The 18,035-nt window shown below is 43.5% G+C and overlaps 1 protein-coding gene and 1 pseudogene across 2 annotated transcripts in view; both read left to right on the top strand.

The window, feature by feature from the left end:
- Nucleotides 1–18,035, top strand: part of CORO1C (coronin 1C) — a 75,075-nt gene that overhangs the window by 8,490 nt on the left and 48,550 nt on the right. The gene's annotated exons all lie outside the window — the stretch shown is intronic.
- On the top strand, nucleotides 374–7,285 carry LOC112579911 (annotated as a pseudogene).

The raw sequence follows: 18,035 nt of genomic DNA, 5'->3' as shown, positions 1-18,035 counted from the left end.
CTGGAGGGCCACAGTTCCTACAAGACTGCTGTTACTCAGTGCTAGAACAACTGTGGCCTTAATTGTCTTAGCTTATTTTGCTCATGTCTCTTGCCCCTCTTAGAGATACAGTATTACTATTTTTACAAAGGAGATTCCTTACGGATAAACATCATCTCTGTGAAATGTTGGCCTGTAGTCAGTGTAACAGAGTTTCAAGGGAAAGGTTGAGGGAATTTGAGCGGGCTCAGGCAGAGCCCATGTAGGAGGCAGCCCTGGTTCCTGGAATTGGGAAGAAGCCTTGTCTGCTTTAGAAAGGTTGCTTCTGGAGAGCAGATGATGACATACTCTCCCACATCCACAAGACCTGGGAGGTTGTGGACGGGCTGCGTCTGGAGGTGGAGGGAATATGGTCAGTAGGACAGAGGGGAACGCTGATGACTCGCTCCTTGGTGGCTGTGCCTCTGCTGAAGTCCCCAAGGGCAAAGGTGCTGAAAGCGCAGTAATCACTGGTGTTGATATTGTCTGGAACCATCACTTGCAGGAAACCAGCTTCACAAAAGAAGCCTACAAAAAGTACATCAAAGGTGATGTAAAGTCAATCAAAGGGAAACTTGAAGAACAGAGACCAGAAAGAGTAAAACCTTTTATCATAGGGGCTGCAGAACACATCAAGCACATCCTTGCTAATTTAAAAACTGTCGGTTCTTTATTGATGAAAACATGAATATGGCAGGTTGCTCTGCCGGACTGCCGTGAGCATGGTGTGACCCCGTGTATGATTTTCTTTAGGGATGGTTTAGAGATGGAATATGTTGATACAGTTGGCAGTCACTGTGGGTCTGTCACCTGTCGTCATAACTGGCTGGCTGCTGCTTTTCATCCACGCAGCACCAGGGCTTAGACAAATGGGACTGATGTCATCTCAAGCTCTTCATTTGTTCTGAACGGTGATTTATTTGGTGCAAAGGCATTGTTTTTAAGCAAACATGTCATGTACGTAGTCTAAAAATAAAATGCATTTAAACTCAAGAAAAAGAAAAGTTCCTCATTGGGAACAGTGAATCTGTTCAGCGTTTTTTCAAAACACTCATGATCCTTTTTTTTTTTTTCTCTTTTCATTTGGGAACTGCGGCTTGAAAGGGTTTTAAGTTTTAGCAGTGACTTGGTTTCTGGAATCTTGGAGTAGTGGTAGATCAGGTCAGGGTACTGGCTGTAAGTTGGGGTGACTTGTGCTGGCCAGAGCTGTGTGCTCGTCTCCACCTGTATTTCTAATCCTTTATAAACTCATCACAAAGCCCCTTCTTTCCTCAAACAAAGGGAAATAATTGATCTTACCTTTTTGTTATTACCTCTTTAAAGGGTTTGGAAAACATCTTCAACATTTTATGAAACTATAATAAGGATTAGGGACTTGATTTTTCTGGTGCAGGTAGAAAAGACTTCTTCACAAAGTGTTAATGGCAGGCTTAATGTTTTGATTTACTTTTAAAATGTGTAATAGTTGTAAAAATACAAGCTTCCTCTAGCCCCCAAGTATACAGTTCTTGATGCTGAATTCTCTGTGTGGGGCCTGAGCCCTGTGGGGGTTGAAAGGACAGGGCGGTGGAGAGTCAGTGTCTCTGGGACACTGGGTTGAGGCCCTGCCCTCGGGTTTACGAAAAAGCACTGTGCTAACTCAGGGCAGGTGTAACAGGGGAAGAGTAATGTCAATGGACAAGGCAGATGACCCAGATTGTCCGAGGTCATGAGAACAGAATACACGTTCATACGGTGCGTTTGAGTAAAATGGAAGTGTGGTTTAGCTATGGAGTTATAAAGGCAGAGGGAAATTAATTTATGGGTGTCACTAACGGTACTGATTTCTGTGCTAATAGCAATTACATTTTGAGCTAAACGAGTAGAAAGTTTAAAACAAGTGTGGAATTATTATTTTCCAGTTTGTGAAAGTGAACACTGGCACCACTATATGCCATGTTCCTCAAAGGCAGGGACGTCGCAGGTTTTTTGGGCCTTCATTTCCCAGTCCACTGCCATGTGCCTGGCATACAGTAGATGTTCAGTAAATGCTAGTCAAATAATTGAACTTCAGTTTTGCATGTTATACTTGTGCTAGGGATTGTTAGTCTTCCTATTTTGCTAGAAGATGAATAGAGGAAATTTTCTGTGGTGTAGAAGGACTGCTGATTGTAAACATTTGCTGGTTAAATTATCTTATGATAAGCTAGTCATCATTTTCATTTAAATAAATGTGTTAGCATATATATTACATATTTACTTACTGAAACATGTTTTATCTGTGAAGCAGATTTTGTAGTTCCAGTTATTTAAAGCATGAATTCTGATGAACTAATTTATTGAGTAAATTGAAAGTACTGGTAGCATGGAGTTCTTAGGGCTTTGATTTGTGGTTTGGTTGGCAACTCGGGGCTTCCCAGGTGGCACTAGTGGTAAAGAAGCTGCCTGCCAATGCAGGAGACACAAGAGCTGCAGGTTTGATCCCTGGGTTGGGAAGCTCTCCTGGAGTAGGAAATGGCACCCCACTCCTGTATTCTTGCAACTCTGACTTCAGAAAGAATCTGAAGAAACGTCCTAGTGGAAGTGTGCCTTCGGCTGGAGAGTTTCTGTCAAAACAGGTATGGGAAGAAACCTGATCTGTACCAAGGTGAGGATTTGTAGTTAAGGTAGCCCTTGAAGAAATGGAGTTTCCCTTTCTTGTCTTTCTCCTTCTGTCCAGTTTCCTGTCCTTTAATATACTCTCTGTAAAGTGCCCAGAGTGGACGCTGCAGGGCCCCCAGGCCCGCCCCGGGGAGTCACAGGGCAGGTCTCAGCTCATTTCAGTGGCTCCTAGATCTCCAAGAATTTAATGTGCTTGGGTTCATTTCACTTGAAAAATTGACAAGAACCAAGTACATTAATGTAGGGTGAATTGGGCACCCTTCCAGCTGTTGAATCATTTAGGAGTTCATTTGTGCAGTATTAAAATTTGAAAATCCGTAGGCTTTGGTTTATATCCTGTTATAACATGCGATCACAAAAAAAGAATCATTTTGTAGCTGCATTTTTGTGTGTGTTATTTTTGGCCATTTTTAGAGGTTCCTGCAAACTATACATGTAAGTTTGTTATAAATGTAGTTTTTTAGACAAGTAGTGTTAGGGGGTGGGGCACCTCTGACCTTTCTGCTGGCCTTCTACTCAAAATGCTTAAAGGATTCTTCCTGGTTTCATTTGAGGCATTTGAAAATTCTCTTTTAGTTACTATTATGTAGTCCAATTAATTTAACATAAAGGATTAAGGGCTATGATTTTCTTTTCAAATCTTTATCTAGTTTGGAGGGAAATTGGATTTGGAATGGATGAGGTTACAGTTTTACCAGCTAAGTCTGGTAAAAGCTTCTAGTAATAGAATTCACTCCCAAAATACTTAGCCCAAATGAAAGCTCATTTTGCTTCTGAAAGTGAGCTTTATTTGTCTCTACTTCCCCGGAGGTATTTTCATTTTATTAGTAAAAGAAGATGTGTGACATTTCCCACTTAAAGAACTGAGACCTTCTGTAGGTTTTGAGTGGTGGTAAAGTATTTATTTGATAGTAATTATGTTTTCCCTAGTGATGTTACATTTTACAGTTTCTTGGTTGTAGACACTGATATTCTGATTTTTTTGTGTTTCCCCCCTTTAGAAGAGACATATGCTGATGAGGAAGTGGTTTGTAATTTTACCAAAAAGGATTAGACAAAATGATCTGTCCAAAGGTGCAGTAAGACTTCAAGAGGTACAGGCATGCTCACGCTCAGTTGCTCAGTTGTGTCCAATTCTCTGCGACCGCATGGGCCATCGCCCACCAGGCTCCTCTGACCATGGGATTTTCCAGGCAGGGATATAGAGTGGGTTGTCATTTCCTTATCGCACTTCACAGATACAGCTTTTTCACAAAGTGGAAGGTTTGTGGAAGCCTTGCATCCAGAAAGTCTGTCAGCACCGTTTTTCCAACAGCGTTTGCGCACTTCACGTATGCGCTCACAGTTTGGTGATTCTTGCAGTATTTCAGACTTCTTCATTGTTATACTCGGTATGACGCTCTGTGATCAGTGGTCTTTGATGGTCCTGTTGCAGTTGTTGTGGAGCATCACGAACCACGCCCATGTAAGTGGTGAACTTAGTCAAGGGGTTTTCTGGCTGCGCCACTACCTGGCTGCTGCCTCGTCCCCCTCTCCGTGCGCCGCCCTATTCCCTGAGACACAGCAGTGTTGAAATTAGGCCCGTTAATAACCTTGCAGTGGCTTCTAAGTGTCCACGTGAGAGGAAGAGTGTTAGGTCTCTCACTTTAAATCAAAAGTTAGAAATAATTAAGCTCAGTGAAGGAGGCTAACAGACCTCTTGGGCCGGTTAGTCCAGTTGTGAATGCAAAGGAAACGTTCTTGATGCTCGCTCGTGAACCTGGAATGATAAGAAAGGAAAGCAGTCTTACTGCTGATATGGAGACAGTTCTGGTGGTCTGGAGAGAATACCAAACCAGCCACAGCATTCCCTTAAGCTGGAGCCTAATCTCGAGCAAGGCCCTAAGTTTCTTCAGTTCTGTGAAGGCTTGAAGTGCAGAAACTGCAGAAGAAAAATTTGAAGCAGCAGAGGTTTCTTCATGAAGTTTAAGGAAAGAAACTGTCACTGTACCATCCGAGTGCAGGGTGAGGCAGCAAGTGCTGATGTGGGGCTGGAGCAGGTTATCCCGAAGAGCGAGCTCAGGTTATTAACGAAGGTGGCGACACTAGACAACAGATTTTCAGCACAGATGAAGTGCTCTTCTAATGGGAGAAGGGGCCACCTAGCACTGGCGTAGCAAGAGAGGAGAAGTCAGCGCCTAGCTTCAGAGCTTCAAAGGACAGGCTGACTCCCAGTGGCTACTGCAGCTCGTGACCTAAGGTGAAGGCAGCGCTCGTTTACCGTCCTGAGTATCTAGGGCTGTGAAGAATCACTCTAAATCTACTCCGCCTGTGCTCTATAAATGGAGCAACAAAGCCTGGATGACAGCACAGCTGTTTACAACGTGGTTTCCTGAACATTTTAAGGCTACTGTTGAGACCAACTGTGCAGAAAAACATTCCTTTCAAAATATTACTGCTTGTTGCCGACATACTTGGTCACTCCAGAGCTCTGGTGGAGAGGTAGAATGAGGTGAATGTTGTTTTCCTGCCTGCCAACACAGCTTCAGCTCTCTAGCCCAAGGATCAAGGCGTAGTTTTGACTTTCAGATCTTACTATTGAAGACATGTGTTTTTGTAAGGCTATAGCTGCCATAGATGGTGAGTCCTCTGATGGATTGTGGCAAAGTCAATTGAGAACTTTCTGGAAAGGACTCACCATTCTAGATGCCACTTAGATCATTCATGATTCATGGGAAGAGGTCAGAATACCAACATTAACAAGAGTTTGGAAGAAGTTAATTCCAGTCGTCATGGATGACTTCAGTGGAGGAAGTAACTGCAGATGTGATGGAAATAGCAAGAAAGCTAGAACTGGAGCCTTAAGATGGGCCTGGATTACTGTCGTCTCATGATGGGACCTGGACAGATGAAGAGGGGCTTCTCACGGGGGAGCAAAGAAAATGGTTTCTTGAGGTGGATTCTGTTCCTGGTAAAGATGTGAAGATTGTTGATATGACAACAAAGGTTTTATTTAGAATATTACATAAATTTAGATGATAAGGCAGCAGCTGGGTTTGAGAGGATTGACCCCAATTTTGAAAACAGTTCTATCGTGGGTAAGATGCTATCAAACAGCTTCGTGTGCTACAGAGAAATCTGTCGTGAAAGGAAGAATCAGCTGATGCGGCAGGCTGTTGTCTTAAGAAATTGCCACAGCCGCCCAGCCTTTCGCAGCTACCACCCTGACCTGTCAGCCATCAACCAGAAAGGGTTATCACTCACTACAGGCCCAGATGATAGCTAGTTTTTCAAAAAGGCAATTAGATATTTTTAAATAAAGATGTATACATTGTTCTCAGACATTATGCTGTTGTGCGCTCAATAGACTGTGTGCACGCTAAGTCGCTTCAGTCGTGTCTGACTCTGTGACCCTGTGGACTGTAGCCTGCCAGGCTCCTTTGTCCTACGGATGACGTGAACAGAACTGTTACATGCACTGGGAAACCCGAAAATTCTTGTGACTCACTTTACTTTGAGATGTGCTTTGTTGCAGTGGTTTGAAACTGAACCTGCATTATCTTTGAGCTGTGTACACCTGTGCACTTTCCTGTCTCTATAAAATGGCTGAAAATTCTGGAAACAGGGAGATTTTTTATTTTAAACAATGTTAGTTTTGTTTTCAAATAGCTTGTTCTGTACGTTTACCTTCAAGCTCTGGGGCACCTCTGTGGGCAAACTACCTTAGTTTGTTAGCCACAGATTGTTACTAATCTGAAAAGTCACAATAAGTAATTTACATATTTTCCCCTAGTTTTTGCTATTTTCAGATACCCTGCTTATAAAGAGAAGGCTCTTGGGAACTCCTCCTAAAAAGGTGGTTCACCCTGAATTGACTCCCTGCCCCATGTACTTTGCGTCCCAGCAGCACAGTGACTTTGGTGTGAATATTCTATTGCAGTGTCTCCTCTTGGAGACTGTCAGCTCCATGAGAGCCTGGCCCCTCTTCTTAGCATCATGCCAGGCACATGGTCAGAGCTCAGTAAATAGTTGGTGAATAAATGCATGATGAATGACTGGGATTAAAGACCTCTTCAGCATTCACAGTCGAGCATGTGTGTTATGAGTATAACCGTATGGTTGCTGGTAACTCCATTCTCCTTGAATTGTGTGTGTTTTATGGGGGGATGTAGATTGCATCCCAGTGAAAGAAATGTTCCGTATAGACTTGTAGGCTTTAGATTAATACATTTAATAATAATTGTATTAATAATAGCACCCTAGAAATAATTTATTTTAGTTCTCCCACTTTTAGATGAAGAAACAACCAACCATAGGACTGAATTGATTTAGTGGTTAGGTGACTGTGTCAGGAGAAGTTTATCTTGCATCAGGCCAGAGTTATTCCTACTCTACCTCCCTTGAAACAGGTTCAGGAGTGTGTTTATTTGATCCCTGTTTGCCCAGGGTATATGGTATTAAAAAGGGAAGATGGCAGTTCTTCAGTTGAAGGAGATTAGTGTGTTTTTTTTGACATTGCTACTTTTTCCTATGGCTAGCCTTAATGAGGGAGAAGGCAATGGCACCCCACTGTAGTACTCTTGCCTGGAAAATCCCATGGGCGGAGGAGCCTGGTAGGCTGCAGTCCATGGGGTTACGAAGAGTTGGGCACGACTGAGCGACCTCACTTTCACTTTTCACTTTCACGCATTGGAGAAGGAAATGGCAACCCACTCCAGTGTTCTTGCCTGGAGAATCCCAGGGACGGGGGAGCCTGGTGGGCTGCCGTCTATGGGGTCGCACAGAGTCGGACATGACTAAAACGACTTAGCAGCAGCAGCCTTATGAGGGTCTTCATAAAAATGCCTTTAAAAACCCACAGAAAGATCTGGGAGTCTGATACTTTCATATCCTGCTCTAAGTATATAGCTAAAGAATTATTAAAATTTTATTCCAAGAGAAACTCCATCTCAGTAGTTGAAACAGACTCAGCAAGTTTGAACAGTCATACACAATATGCTTTCCCCCAGCTGTTGATAAGAAAAGTAGGTCATCAGTATAGAAAGCATTTCAAAACACACTTGTCATTAATTTTTAAGTGAGAGTGCTGGGTCAGTCATGTCAGTAAAGGTTCTGCAATTGGGATGAGCACTCTTGGGATTAATTTGGCTCTTTGAAGAGGGACGCAGAACCAAGCTTCTGAGCCTGGTCTCCTGTGGGGCACTTCAGGGAGATGCTTCAGCTCAGAGGATTTTATTTGGTTCCATCGTGTTGTCTGGGCAGGCGGCGCCTGTCTCTTCGATGGGGGATTATTCAGCGATCCTTTCTTAGAGCTCCAGGGAAGCATAGCATGGTGTGTTTATAAAGATGCTGCTGCTGCTAAGTCACTTCAGTCGTGTCTGACTCTGTGCGACCCCACAGACTGCAGCCCACCAGGCTCCCCTGTCCCTGGGATTCTCCAGGCAAGAACACCGGAGTGGGTTGCCATTTCCTTCTCCAATGCATGAAAGTGAAAAGTGAAAGTGAAGTCGCTCAGTCGTGTCCGACCCTCAGGGACCCCATGGACTTCAGCCTTCCAGGCTCCTCCATCCATGGGATTTTCCAGGCAAGAGTACTGGAGTGGGGTGCCATTGCCTTCTCCATATAGATGCTGGTGATAGCAAAAAGCTGGGAGATACAAGGGACTGTAAACATGTCATCCTTATATGTAATCTTGGGGGAAACCTGCCCTTCCTTTGATAAAGTAATAAAAAAAATTCTGTCATTGAAGAGCTAGAAATGACCCTTGCGACCTTTTAAAAAGTTCTTGATTTAGTAACTAAAATTCATGGCATGTCATTCTTCTTCATTTTAAGGGAGTTCCAGCACAGACACAGACCTCTTTGGTTGATGAAGGGTCTTTCTTTAAGACGAGCATGCAAGAGCTGAAGTGGGATTTCGAGTTTTTGTATTTAGGATCTTTTTCTGTTGCTCTGTTGCTGTTCACGTCATGTTCATTTCTTTTTTAAAAATTACAGCCTTGTTGAGTGTGTTGACAGTTACTTGTAAGGTGTCTGAAGCCTGCCTCGTGGTGATCTGGTGCAGGTGACGGCTTGCTTGGTGCCTTGCCACTGCATTTTTTGCTGGCACTCTGAGCTGCACATTGTGCTCTGTGTCATCGGGGAGCGCCTACTGATTTCATTTTAGAGACTCTGTAACCAGGTCCTGTGAGTACAAAGTTGTAAACTGTAAAAGCAGGAGTTCTTTTCTTAGAAAGCTTTAAAAAGAGTAAACCTGTTCTCCGTACCTCACCTTTTAGAAAGTATTCTTTTTAAAAAACTAATTTATCTTATGTTCAACCGTGCCAGATCTTGGTTGCTGTGCAGGCTTTTCTCTAGCCGGGGCGCGCAGGGGCTGCTCCCTAGTTGCGGTATATGGGCTTTTCACCGCGGTGGCTTCTCTTGAGGAGCCCGTGGCTTCAGTAGCTGAGGCACTTGGGCTTAGCTGCCCCAAGGCATGTGGGATCTTCCAGGATCAGGGATCGAACCCATGTCTCCTGCAACTGAGCAGCTCCCAGGGAAGCTCAGAAACTATTCTTTACATGTAGATCTCCAGCTTTTTATACATGCCCAGCTCTTCTCTTGGACAGTTGAGCACAGAGTCCCTTGACTTAAACCTAAGGGTTTCCAATCAGAAGCAAAGATGGGTTTCCTTCGGCATACCTGATGTGCTCTGTTGTTCGTCTCAGTGTATTTGAATGCCAGCAGCCAGCTTCTGTAGTTTATAAAGTGCGAGCCCAGTGTCGTTTCCTATTTAAAAATGGCACCAGCAGGCCAAGTGGAACTGTGGACTGTGGAGGCACCGCGTGAAGGAGTTCCTAGAGGCGTTGTTGACTGATGTGGGAAACCCAAACTGTATGTGTGTGTGGAGTTTATCACTGAAAAAGTATGAAAGTTCAGAGGGTGAAAAGTTGAACTGCCCTGTACTTTGTGGTTCGAGGTCATCCTGTCTCTCTGGAGTCCTTTATCTTTGGGCGAGTCACGCAGTGTCTCTGGACTAAAAATGAAGGGCCTGGAACAGATGACCCTTTTTACTCCAGGCTTCTTCTGTGGGGCCTGGTCTTGATACTTCTTGGTAAATCCTACTTGCATTTCTTTGTATTTTCTTTCCAAGAAGCATTTAAAAACCAAAATGTTGTAGGATTCTTGGGTCAAAGCCAAGTGCGCTTATTGTCGGTATGCCTCATTTGTGGCATTTGACCTAGAACCTGAGTGGATAAGGGACGTCAGGGTTTGGAAAGCTATAATGAGTGATTTTTCACCCATTACTTTTGCCATTTTTTTTTAAGTCTTTTATTGAATTTGTTACAATATTGCCTCTGTCTTATGTTTTTTGGCAAAGAGGCCTGTGGGATCTTAGCTCTCTGACCAGAGATGGAACCCACACCCCTGCACTGGAAGGCAGAGCCCCGACCACTGGACCACCAGGGAAGCCCTGTCACCGTTCCTGGGGTCATGATGGATTGACCAACATCAAGGCTGTGCCATAGTTGCAGTCAGTTGTCTTAAGTGGTCAGCAGTTTTTCTAAAAAAAATTTCCAACATCTCTGGAGTGCAAACTTCACCCTTAGCTGCTGTGTGTGAGGAATGTTGTGTGTCTATCTGACTTTCTGCTGTGCTTTACATAAAGCAGATTGTTGCATGTGGTCTTTTTTTTCTTCCTTTGTAAAACAGCTTCTATTAAAGTAAGTAAATTTGGCTTTTTTTTTTTTTTTTTTTTTTGAGGATCTCATATATGGATCTATTAAGGGATTGGATGCAATAAAAGTAATTTGTTAGGTGAACTTTTCAAGTATCACTGGTGGGTTTGGTTTAAGGCAATTCAAAAAAGCCGAGCCATCTCATATCCAAAAATGATGAACCTTGAATTTTTGTATTTAATCAGAGTACCTCCCGTATTTGCTCCTGGTGTCTGCTGTCTTAGGAATGTGCATCCTACATAGGCTTGCGTGATACCTTTACAGCTTCTCACAAAGACTTTTTAACTGTTGGCGCTGCCATTTAAATAGCGGATTTGGGGACCCTTATTTCCTCCCCCGCTGTCCTGCTTGCCACTTTCTATTAAATAACGTGTCTGATCTCTCCCCACATCTAAAAGGGCCAGAAAAACAGCAGCTCAGGGAACATGCCCTTTCCCTGTTGGGACACTCTGGAGTCTTCCTGTGGTTGCTGCTGCTCAGCCTCCTGAGCCTGTGAGCGGTCTGGCCTCTGGAATGGTCTCTGCACATGTGCCGAGCAGGATTTTGCTGCTAGTAGGGGTTTTCCTGTATGTGTTCCTAGCAGGATGTGCTTCCTTTCATACACACCACAGAAGTGCATCTGCTGGAATCTTTAAACAGATAACTTCTCAATAAACAGGAAAATGTCAAAATTGTGGTCCCTTTTTTATGAGATTGATGGAAGCAGAGAGAATGGAGAAAAAACGTAGTAACATTTACTCAGGTGTTTGAGTGTGTTTTATTTGGTGCCATTATAAACACCCTGTTTTGTCTATGTTTCCCCCTGTAAACACCCAACACATTTCTTTTATGGCCTTTGAAATAAATTTTCTCTGTTAACTTGACTAGGCATTACCATAAGAAGCATGCCTTTACACTCTCGACTTGGTTGATGATGATCAGCTGACTGTGAGGTGGAAGTTTTCTTCTGAGAATGATTTTTAGCAAACTTTGCTCTGATGCCTATAAAATAGGTCCTTAACACATGGACCTTATTTTTCACAGTTTGTTCTTGGTTAAAATGTTTACCCAACATGTAAAGAAAATTTTAATAATTTTTTGTTTGTTTAGATGAACTTTTAAGTATTGTGGGCATTAATAGCTTGTAGGTTTTCTTTCTTTTTTCTAAGGGTCTTTCTTTACAGATCAGCTTTATTTATTTCTGGCTGTGCCGGCCTTAGTTGCTACACTTGGGCTTTCTCTAGTTGTGGGGAGTGGGGGCACTTTTGGTGGTGCTTCTCTTTGTGGTGGCTTCTCTTGTTGCGGCTCCCAGGCTCTAGCACACTTGGGCTTCAGCAGTTGAGGCGCATGGGCTTAGTTGCCCCACAGCATGTGGGGTCTTACCAGAGCAGGAATCAAAAACCCGTGTCCCCAGCATTGGCAGGTGGATTCTTAACCATTGGACCATCAGGGAAGCCCTAGATTTTCTTCATGAAGCTGAAAACAGGGACATATTATCTACTGATTAGAAATTTGTGCGGGAATGTAAATTGGTGTAATCACTATGGAAGATGGTATGGACGTTCCTCAAAAAGGTAAAAATCGAACTACCGTATGATCCAGCAATTCTGCTTCTGAGTATTTATCCAGAGGAAACTAAATCATTATCTTGAAAAGATATTGCAGTGTTCATTGCAGTATTATTTACAATAGCCAAGATAATGGAAACAACGCAGATGTCTGACAGATAAATGGATGAGAAAGTGTAGTATTGTTCATTGCAGTATTATTTACAATAGCCAAGATAATGGAAACAACGCAGATGTCTGACAGATAAATGGATGAGAAAGTGTAGTATTGTGGAATATTATCCAGCCATTAAAAAGAAGGAAATTCTGCCATTTGTGACAAGATGGATGGATCTTAAGGGCATTATTCTAAGTGAAGTAAATCAGACAGAGAGAGACAAATACTCTGTCACTTACATGCTGAATCTTATAAACGAAAGCCAACACAAAACCCAAACTCTCTAAGAAAATAGCACATTTGGGGGCTACCAGAGGTGGTGGGCTAGGTGGGCGGGTGAAACGGGTGAAGGGGTCTAAAGGCACAAGCTTCTGGTTGTAATAAAAACAAGTCCTAATATACAGCCTGTCGGCTACAAAAAGGATAAATGAATTAAAAAGAGGCTTGCCATGATGGCTGCTAAACGGTCAAGACTTAACTTTTAATCTGCTTGCTTGGCTTTCAGTATTATCTAGAGACTCGGGCAGAGGAGATGTGTCTGTGAGAGTGCTTTATAGTTGAACCTGTGCTCTCAGCCTGTTCTTACAGTCTTTGTCTTTCAGAGATTCATCAGTTTTTATTATAATGAAAATCATTCTAGAACAGTCCCAGTCTTACTAGAAATTTGGACAGAATGATCAATTGCTTATTATAAGGCCTTGGGTAAGGTTCATAATTCCCAACATTTTGTGGAAATTAAAAAAACACATTGCAAACAGAACAAAAACCACATTGCATTTTTTCTATCTAAAATCAGTTTATTTTGAAATTTGTAAACATTGATTTGCTTAATGATTGCTACGTTGTCTCCCTCTTTATTACCAGGAGGATCCTTAATTACTGTGACAATTGGAAAGAAAAGGCCCTGTGCAGTTCAAAGAACTTACACTTGAAAGACTAATGGGCAGACAACCTCTCCAAGAGTGAACTCTGATAAGATATTTGAAATTGAATGTATTCTGTCCTTGGGCTTCGTGTCTGTGTATTTGTTCAGCATTGTTTCATCTATTCTTTTTAATATAACTGAAAATTAAATTTACTTATAAAATGCCTTCATTTGGGGAATGCTTTAGTTGTGTAATTTGGGATACGATATTTAATAAAAGAACACAAGTTTGATGGTATGACACTTCGGAAATTTATAGCTGAACATTTAAGAAATTGGTGAAACCCTAATGTATACTACAGGCTTCTTTCTCAAGAAGAGGTTTGTTTTTCCGTAGTAAACACCATGCTGCTGTGGGAGAATATAGAATTTTGTAAAGGTTCGTTGATAACTGATGCTAGCTCATTAATGTGAAATCATACTTTTGGCTCATAAATTGGCAGGAAGTTGACTTGGTTTTTTTCCCTTGGGGTAGGGAAACCTATTAGCAGGCTCTGAAATAACAGTTGCAGACATTTATCGGACAGTGCTTACTATGCTTCAGATTCTATGCTAGGCACATTGCATATTTTTAAAAAACATTTTTATTGAGAGATAATTCACATATACAATTCTCCCTACTTAAAGTATACAGTTCAGTGGTTTTTAATATATTCACAAATATGCACAGCTGTCACCACAAATCGTAGAATATTTTCATCACTTCAGAAAGAAAGGCTGTACTCTTTAGCTATAACCTCCTATTCTGTGATACCCCTTCCTCCCCATAGGCAATCACTAATTTGCTTTCTGTGTCCATGGGTTCGCCTATTCTGGGCCTTTGTGTGAATAGGAATCATAATATGTAAGCTTTTGTATTTGGCTTCTTAGCATAATAAGGTTTATTTAAGTTGTAGCATGTATTAGTATTTTTTAAATTGCCAAATAATATCCCTTTGTGTGGATATATGCCATTTTGTTTGTCCATTCATTGTCCAGTGGGGATCGAGCATTTGAATTGTTTTCACCCTTTGGCTGTTGTGAATGTGCTGCTCTTAAAATTCTTGTACAAGTATTTTTCTGACTACCTGTTTGTAGCTCTTTGAGGTAAGTTCCTAGTTGTGGAATTTCAGGGTCATAGAGTAACTCTGTTGAATCATTTCAGAACTGCCAGACTGCCCTCCCAAGCAGCCCACTACCTGTGTCTGAGGGTTCAGATTTCTCTGCGTCCTCATTGACACTTATTCTCTGGCCTGATTCTAGCCATCCTGGTGGGTGTGAAGTGGTATTTCAATGTGATTTTGATTTACATTTCCCCAGTGACCAAAAATATCCAGCATCTTTTCTTGTGTTTATTGAACATTTCTCTTTTGGAAAGACCTATTCAAGTCCTTTGCTCATTTTGAAATTAGATTATTTGTCTTTTTTATTACTGAGTTTTAGGAACTCTTTATACTAGAGACAAGTGCTTTATCAGATATATTATTTCCAAAAATTTTCTCCCATTCTGTGAGTTGTCTTTTTACGTTCTTGATGGTGACTTTGAAGCATAAAGGTTTTTAGTTTCGACGCAGTCCATTTTGTCTACTTTTTATTTTTGTTGCTTGTGTTTTTGGTGTCATATCTAAGAATCCTTTGCCAGATCCAAGGTCATGAAGATTTACTCCTGTGTTTTCTTCGAAGAGTTTTAAAATTTTAGCTCTTAGAGTTATATCTTTGATCCATTTTGAGTGAATTATTTTATATTATGTGAGGTCAGGGTCCAGCCTTTTTTAAAAAATCATGCGTTTGTTATGAAAATATGATAACACATTTACAAAAGACTTGGAAAATACAGAACAAAGTTACATAGAGTTCCGCTTATAGCTTCTTTTGTGCCTGTTGTGCGGTCTCAGCACCAGTTGTTGAAAAAAAGTCTTATTCCCCACATTGAATCATCTTGGTACCCTTGTTGAAATCGCTTGATCAAAGATGTAGGAAGAACTGTCAGTTCTATTCCATTAACTTATATGTCTGTCCTTGTTTTGATTTTGTCAGATACTTTTTCTGTGAGATGGTCTTGTGATTTTTGTTTTTTATTTGATTGACACATGTTACATTAATTGATTTTCAGATGTCACACCAACCTTGCATTGTGGGAAAAGTCCCACTTGGTCACGGTGTAGAATCCTTTTCACATGTTGCTAGATTTGGTCTGCTAGTATTCAGTTGAGGATTTTTGCATCCATATTTATAAAAGATATTAGTCTAATTTTCTTGGGATGTCTTTGTCTGATTTTGGTATCAGAGTAATACTGGCCTTATAAAATTAGTTTGAAAGTAATTGGTGAAGAACTGCTATTGATTCTTTAACATTTGATAGACTTCAGCATTGAAGTCATCTGGACCCGGTATGTCAAATATCGTTTTTAGTTCTTATTATAAGGTATCATCCTCTTTCATAGGTGAGGAAACTGAGGCTCAGAAAGGTTAGTGGCAGGAGTGGAACTTGAATCCGGATTACCTTATGTCAAGGACCAGGATGATAAAGATAGCTGTGTGTCTCTGACTGTATAGTGCACTGTAATAAAATGCGCTCCTGCTGCAGTCCCGGTAGCAGGGGCTCGTTTAATGGTCACTGTGACTTTATGTGTATTGTGCCCGTTTCCAGGCAGAGACTCTGACCCTGAAGGAGGTTATGACTTGCCCTGCTGAACCCCGGCCAGGAGGTAAACGGAGTGCTTCGCACTCACACGGCTGCCCGACTCACGAGCCCGCCCTGTTCACTGCTCTTCTCTGTTGTGTGCAGTGTGAGCAGCCGTGCCACACGTGGGCAGCTGAGCCCAGATGAGGTTCGACCTTTGGTGTGGATGGCCTGGCCCAGACAGCGCAGTACGGCCAAAGCCCTGGCCTTCCCCCGTCTGCTCTGTCGCTAACACTCTGCTCCGTGGTTGTAGCAAAAGAACCTCTCACTCTGACTTCGTGTACTTGGGATGGAAATTTGTGTAACATATGTCACTCTGTGTAATACAGACGTGACTTTTAAAGGTATTTTAGTACGTCAGACAGCCAGCAGCTTTGTGAGATGTTTTCCAGTGAAGACATTCAAAGCATATTTATATTAATATTCACATTGTTGGTGAGATTAGATGGTATCCTGGCCTGTTTGACTGAAGAGGAAAAACTGTCTCCATTTTTCAAGTTAGAGGGCTTCCTCATGCGTCTGTTCACACTGACTGAATGGTGGCCCGAAAAGCTGACCCAGTGCCCATGTGGGTGGAGGGGCTGGGTGGGTGGAGGACTTCCCAGAGGGCGGTGAGAGCTGATCTGGGGGGCAGGGCAAGCGCTGTCTCGGCCTAGCAGCCAGTGTTCCAGGACCTGCTGGGACACTGGGGCTGGAGCCTCCACTGTACCGACTCAGGCTGTCTGGGTGGCACCTGCTGGTACCTCTGCTCACTTGTGCTGTGTTGTCCTGTCCAGGGCTCCCGTGTGGCTTCTGGGGCGTGTGGGGGCAGCGCCTGACTGTGCCACACGGGAGGAGCAGAGCTGGGTGTCTGGCTGCTCCTAAGTAGGCTGTCGGTCAGTTTTCCCTGCAGCCCGCCCCCCGCCCCCCCCCCCGCTGCAGGCCCCGCACCAACATCAGTTTCCCTTCTAAGCACTGGGCCTGGCGTCCTTCTGTGAGCTGCTCCTCCGAGACCTCTGCTGTGGGGAGAGCACTCACTTCTGTCAGCTCCACGGGCTCGACAGCATTCCTCTTGCACAGGCTCATGGTCCCGCTTGCTCTCTGTAGGCTCCTTTCCAGTGTCTTTGCTTCTCTTTTGGCGTTTATACCTGTGTTTATTCCTTTACTGTCATTTTATTAGGATTTCGGGAAGGAGTGGAGAGAAATGGCATTTGTGAATTTCTTTTGTAAATTACCTCATCGTGTCCTTTGTGTGATTTCCCATTGGGATTTTCATGTTTGAAATCTGTAAAATCGTTACTTAAGCGGGATCAACTCTTTGGCACATAGTGCAGGTCTCCCTTCCTCTGTGTTAACTGCACTTTTGAAACGCCTGCTGGAAGGTCATGGCAGGGATTCGGGCTTCTGCGACTTGTGTAGGTGGTCAGGGAGGGAAGTGGACCCTGAGACCAGCTGACTGTACGTTGCTTTTTGTATGGACGTGCTTTTCTTTAGGTTTCACCACCTTGTGGAAGCTGTCTTGTCTTCTCCAGCTTGAGACGAATTCATTCTGTTGCACGGATGGAGGGCCCTGGCCAAGTGGGAGGAAATAATTTACCGTCTCCTCACCGAGGGCTTTCTGCATCTGCTCTTCCTGGTCAGCTGGGAAGGTCTGGCAGCAGCTGCACTGAGGAACACGGGTGCTCAGCAGCCTGCCAAGGCTTTGCTGCCTCAGCCCAGCCACATGCCCTGGGCTTCTGCACTTAGCAGTGGGCCCAGAGCCATGAGGAAGGGGATTCAAGGGTGGGGGCTGGTGGTAATTAGCGCCCCCCGCCCAACGTATGTCCCATTTGGCATGAGTGGACAGGTATTATGTGCCCTCCTCTGTCCTTGGGGACAGGGGGACTAGTTTGCAGCTGAGTTATGAAGGTTTGCCTGTGTTCCATCGTCACGTGTTTTCCGGGGGCTCCTTCCTCCTTGGCCAGCATGAATGGAATGTCCTGTGTTAGTGGACAGGAAGATGACACTGCGGTGCAGCCCAGGAGACCTCAGTCAGGTGGGGCCTGCTGCTCCTAAAGCCTGACTGCTTTCAGTGTTGGACAACCCAGTGGAATTTGGGGTCTGAAATGACCCCCGAGGAAGCCCGGCAACACCGGCTTGGTGTCCCTTCCTGTCCCCAGGTCCCCTGGGCCCCTTGGGAAGTGGCTGTGCTGAGTGATCAGCTCTGACATACTGGTTTCCTTTCCCCTCCTTGAGTTTTTCTTTTCCTCTGCTCACGGCTGCTGCCGTGATGACCCCAGGCCCCTCCATCACAGCAGCTTCTTAGCCCGGCCCCTTTCTGCCTGATCAGTCCAGTGTGCTAGCGGCACCCCTCTTATCATCCAGTTCATCTCCACTTTTCATGAAAACTTTTGCCTTGCTTTTTCTCTTCC

The sequence above is a fragment of the Bubalus bubalis genome, chromosome 17, assembly GCF_019923935.1.
Source record: "Bubalus bubalis isolate 160015118507 breed Murrah chromosome 17, NDDB_SH_1, whole genome shotgun sequence".
In the NCBI taxonomy this organism is placed as follows: Eukaryota; Metazoa; Chordata; class Mammalia; order Artiodactyla; family Bovidae; genus Bubalus; species Bubalus bubalis.
The sequence above is the reverse complement of the archived record's forward strand: the minus strand, read 5'-3'. Positions and strand labels throughout refer to the sequence as shown.